We start from the raw sequence: 5,440 nt of genomic DNA, 5'->3' as shown, positions 1-5,440 counted from the left end.
AATAAATACACATTTAAAAAAAAATAAATTCCAGGATTTTTTGGGTCCCCCTCATACTACCTCTGAAATATCTCCATCTTTTTTTTCCTTGTTCTTTTCTTTTTTCTTGTGGTGGGGAGGCGATGTGTAAATACTTAGCTCCTAAGAAAAATCTTGACTTCTTTGGCTTAAATTGGAAACTTTCTACCTAAACTGAATTCAAGAACTCACATGGATTTCATTAGGCAATAGGCAGTCATGTCAAATTTTCTTGACAAGTTGGGGAAATTGGAAGATGAGTGAAAGGACAATTAACTGTCCTGTCAGTAACACTGAACCGCTGTCACATTGGGGGTCCAGAATTCTTTGCACAAACACAAAAGCTTGAAAAGTCATGGACATGATTCAGCTACTGATGTCCAAAAGCTGGGTGACAGCATAAGAGACAATCAATCCTTTTTTTTTTTTTTTTTGAGTTGGAGTCTCACTCTGTCACCCAGCCTGGAGTGCAGTGGCCGCTCCCGGCCACCGCAGCCTTGACCTGCTGGGCTCCGGGGATCCTTCCACCCCAGCCTTCCAAGTAGCTGGAACTACAGGCGCATGCTACCACGCCCGGCTGATTTTTTGATTTATTGTAGAGATGAGGTCTCGTCAAGCTGCCCAGGCGAGTCTCAAACCCGCAGGCTCAGGCAATCCACTCACCTCAGCTTCCCAAAGCGCAGAATCACAGGCTGAGCCACCGAGCCCGGCTACAATCAATCATTTCTAAGTCTGACCACTGAAAGAAAAGAGTAATGTCATAAAATTTACCAAGCCTAAAGTTTCTATGCCTAAAAGACAGCTAAATATTTTTAAAGAATTTGTTTAAGCCTTGAGAAACAACAGTGGGGATAGTAAGTCCACTATACAAAGAAATAGAAATACAAAGTACCAGAGAAAGTAAAACTAGAAATATTGCTATAAATTGAATAAATTGATTCAATAAATGTGATTCTCAAAATCACAACCCTCAACATTTCCCCCCCAGAAAAAGTTAACAGAGAATTTTTTTAAGAATCTCTATTTGAAGCTGAGTGCAGTGGCTCACGCCTATAATCCCAGCACTTTGGGAGGCGGAAGTGAGAGGATTGCCTGAGCCCATGGATTCGAGCCCAAGCTGGGCAACTTGGCAAGACCTCATCTCTACAATAAATCAAAAACTTAGCCGGACATGGTGGCATGTGCCTGTAGTTCCAGCTACTTGGAAGGCTGAAGCGGAAGGATCACCTGAATCCAGCAGGTCGAGGCTGAGGTGGCCGTGAGTGTGTCACTATACTCTAGCCTTTGCTACTGAGACTCTGACTCAAAAAAATAAAGAAATAAAAAATAATCTTTATTTGGAAGAAGACTACATCAAAAGTAAACCAATGAATCAACTAAAACATAATCCACGTCAACGCAACTCCACTTACTGAGAAAATATTGACAGAATAAATATGGTAAGTGTCCAAAGACTAAGTGGACTGCATAAACAGAGTATGTTTATTCTACCAAATGCCATCAGCTTGATTTTATCTGGCTCCTATCAACCAACTGAAAAGTGAAAAATAATTCAATCATTTAACTGGGAATTTGGATTGAATTGACAGTAACACATAAACAGTTTTATAATACAGGAAGCAGATAATTACCAAAAGTATTAACTAGTGCTGCTGTTTGAAGCAAGTCAATGAATGGTCAGATGGCAAATAAGTTGAATTAGAGAACCCTCTTCTGAAGCTGAGAAACTGCGTTTAACAACATAAAAAGGTAAGTTTCCTCTACTCTATCTTAAATGTTTCATACATGGATCCTATTTTCTGAAAACTACCTCAGACTTAATGACGCTCTCTTATAAGTGACATGTAAAATGTATTAATTTCCTGCAAATTAGTTCAGAGAACATGACCTCCTCATCACTCAGCACCTCCTCCCCTATACAAAGTCACCTGAAAGTGTATTTAGAAATTACAGGGTGGCGGCGTCGTCTCCCGGCAGGGCAGCTGCGGCTACCGCTGCCCCTCCGTCTGTCGGCACGCCCGTCTACCCGCAGTATGAGCGGCCAGCGCGTCTACAGCACGTCGGTCACCGGCTCCCGCGAAATCAAGTCACAGCAGAGCAAGGTGACCCGCATCCTGGATGGGAAACGCATCCAGTGCCAACTAGTGGACATCTCCCAGGACAATGCCCTGCAGGATGAGATGTGAGCCTTGGTGGGCAACCCCAGGGCCACCCCACCCCAGATTGTCAACGGAGACCAGTGCTGTGAGGACTATGAGCTCTTCGTGGAAGCTGTGGAGCAAAACACACTGCAGAAGTTCCTGAAGCTGGCCTGAATCGAGCCGGCCCACGGTTCTCCCACTTGACTCCACCACCACACTCTCCTCTCACCCGGCCATGAAGGACCTTGTGACCAACTCCCTGTCATTCCTAACCTTCTGACCTTGGAGTCCCTGCCCCAAGCCCAGGCCCCTTCTCCCGCCCCCTCTAACTGTAGCTCCCTCTCCTCTATTCAAAGGCAACATTCCTTACTGACCAGTCGCAGAAATTGTCTTAAGCAACAGCTCCAAATGTTGGCTGTCCCCAGCCAGGTCTTGGGGTTGCCACCCTGCCTGGCACTGGCTGATGGGCACCTCTGTTGGTTCCATTAGCCAGAGCTCTACCAAAGGTCCCGCAATCCCCCTCCCAGGAGCACCCTAGAGACAATTAAATACCCTTTTCCACTGGCAAAAAAAAAAAAAAAAAAAAGAAATTACAAGCCGGGCTCGGTGGCTCAGCCTGCAATCCTGCACCTTTGGGAGGCTGAGGTGAGTGGACTGCCTGAGCCCGCGGGTTCAAGACCCGCCTGGGCAGCGAGAACTCATCTGTACAATAAATCAAAAAATCAGCCGGGCATGGTAACGCGTGCCTGTAGTTCCAGCTACTTGGAAGGCTGAGGCGGAAGGATCGCCGGAGCCCAGCAGGCCAAGGCTGCAGTGGCCGGGAGCGGCCACTGCACTACAGTCTGGGTGACAGAGTGAGACTCCAAGTCAAAAAAAAAAAAAAAAAGAAATTACAGCCTTGCTATTGAAAACTGGTGTTTTTGCTTTTCTTCAATAAAAATTGAGTTGGGTTGGTTTGTTTGTTTTAACTTCAGCGTGAGGAAACTTACAGCTACATCTGAAACTCAAATTTTATGATCAACTTATTCAATTTATAGCAATATTTCTAGTTTTACTTTCGTTGGTATTTTGTATTTCTATTTTTTAAAAATCACTATTTCTTGTGGGTGTTTTTTATAAGTCAACTCAACACCTTTATGTAACAAGATAGAGTATGAATAAAACATAAATAATACATTTCCTTACCTATTTCTCTGGCACCTACAAATCAGAAATAGCTAAATTTACAAACTAAATAACTGAAGTTCATAAGCATTTCAAATGAGTAGAAACTTATTCAGGCTCATACAAAAGTACACTTTCTATTGTTATCCTTGACACAGTCTTATACTCTTTTTTTTTTGGTTGGAGTCTCCCTCTGTCACCCAGACTGGAGTGCAGTGGCACGCTCATGGCCACTGCAGCCTCGACCTGCTGGGCTCCGGCGATCCTTCCACCTCAGCCTTCCACGTAGCTTGAACTACAGGTGCACATTGCCATGCCCGGCTAATTTTTTGATTTATTGTAGAGTTGAGATCTCGCCAAGTTGCCCAGGCTGGTCTTGAACCCCTGGACTCAGGCAATCTTCTCATCTCATCCTCCCAGAGTACTGGGATTACAGGCTTGAGCCTCTGCACCTGGCCTAACACATTCTTATACTTTTAGAGTTCAATTTTCAAAATGCAGAGCCACTTCTGAAACATACACCTGATTCTGTGTAATTAAACTGAAAATCAAAAGCTTCTAGAATTTTAAGGTGCAGAAAATATCCCAAAGCGTCAAAGTTCAAGAAGAAAAAAAAGTCTTTTTAATTAAGAGAAAAGGTCAGGCACAGTGGCTCATGCTTATAATCCCAGCACTTTGGGAGGCTGAGGTGAGAAGATTTACCTGAGCCTGTGGGTTTGAGACTAGCCTGGGCAACTTGGCGAGACCTCATCTCTGCAACAAATCCAAAAAACAGAAAGAAAAGAGAAAGAAAGAAAGCCAATGTGTCACCCTTTAAAAGAAAAACAAAACCTTCTTTTAAAAAGATTGAAAGGAAAATTATTTGCCGTAGGCAAGGTTATCACTTTTATTCTGCATTTTTAGACTGAGGACATCCCATGATTTTCATGGCTATGACATTTCAATAATCACTCGGAACACTTGTGTTTATCCACAGTCTTTCTCCTTTCCCTATCCCACAGGTGAAGCAACACCTTCCACCCTCATGAGTGGCCGCGCTAAAAGGCATTACCTTTCACTAAATGATGAAACAAGCAGCACAGGACGGCTCCCACACTGAGGTCGTCCTCAGGCAGTGGCCTAGCATCTTCCCATGCTGAGGCACCTCAGCAGTGGCAGCCCGGGTGAGGAAGATCTTCTGCCTTCCCAAAACTGTACTTTCCCTAAGTCAGTTCAGGCGAACCAACTCACTGGAAGCGACTGCATGCCGGTCAGTACATTACAGGTACACAGTGTCATGTTACTCAATCATCTTGGCATCACATTGAAACAATGACCTAACTCAGTACCTTTACCCCCTGCAATCAAGTCTCTCCTCTACCCTCTGGCCAAGGCTAAGTACTGTTTCATTCAAATACCAGTGCTTTTAAAGGAGCCCTTTCACTGGCGGGCTCTAAGTCCAACTCAAGTTCAAGCTGAAGCTCTCTCAAAGCCACTCAAAAACCAACTTTGCTGCCATATAGTGGTCTCTGTTCATAAAAATGTCCCAACCACCTTTCTTTCCCAGAGCACATGTTTCTAGTATCCACTGGCATAGAGTGCTCGCTCTTTTATTGTTTTTCATTTTTTACATAAGTAATATATATTCAGTGAGAAAGAAAGAAACAAAGAGCAAGCAGCCAAGGATAAACAAAAACTGTTTAACCTGAAAATCCACCATCCAGAGACAATCATTTATTGGTATATATATCATAACTTTACCATATTTTTGAAATATATGTTTGAAACAAAAATAGGCTCTTATTGTATATACTATTTTGCATCCTGCTTTTTGCATTTCATACAATATCAATAAAATTTTCCTAATCAATATTATTCTACAATTATTTTTAAGGGCTACTTATGGTTTTTATTTATTTACTTGTAGAGATGGGAGTCTCACTCTGTTGTTCACAGGTCTCTAACTCCTGGCCTCAAGCAATCCTCCCAAAGCACTGGGATTACAGGCATGAGCCACAGCACCTAGCCAGTCTATTCTACTTCTAAAAATTCCAGGAGCTCTAAATTTTCTTCTATTTCCTTTTCTCCTTCTCCCCGCCACACATTTCCCAGTAAGAACAGTCCAACTGTTCTTTAGA

The 5,440-nt window shown here is 43.2% G+C and overlaps 1 pseudogene across 1 annotated transcript; it reads left to right on the top strand.

The window, feature by feature from the left end:
• The first annotated feature begins 1,995 nt into the window (after nucleotides 1-1,995).
• LOC103265675 lies at nucleotides 1,996-2,745 on the top strand (annotated as a pseudogene). Its single transcript, XR_002482262.1, has 2 exons — nucleotides 1,996-2,378; nucleotides 2,480-2,745. The product of XR_002482262.1 is annotated as an SH3 domain-binding glutamic acid-rich-like protein 3 pseudogene (transcript).
• Nucleotides 2,746-5,440: the final 2,695 nt, after the last annotated feature.

Source organism: Carlito syrichta, unplaced genomic scaffold, assembly GCF_000164805.1.
Source record: "Carlito syrichta isolate Samal-C Ts95f unplaced genomic scaffold, Tarsius_syrichta-2.0.1 Scaffold306749, whole genome shotgun sequence".
Taxonomy (NCBI): Eukaryota; Metazoa; Chordata; class Mammalia; order Primates; family Tarsiidae; genus Carlito; species Carlito syrichta.
The sequence above is the reverse complement of the archived record's forward strand: the minus strand, read 5'-3'. Positions and strand labels throughout refer to the sequence as shown.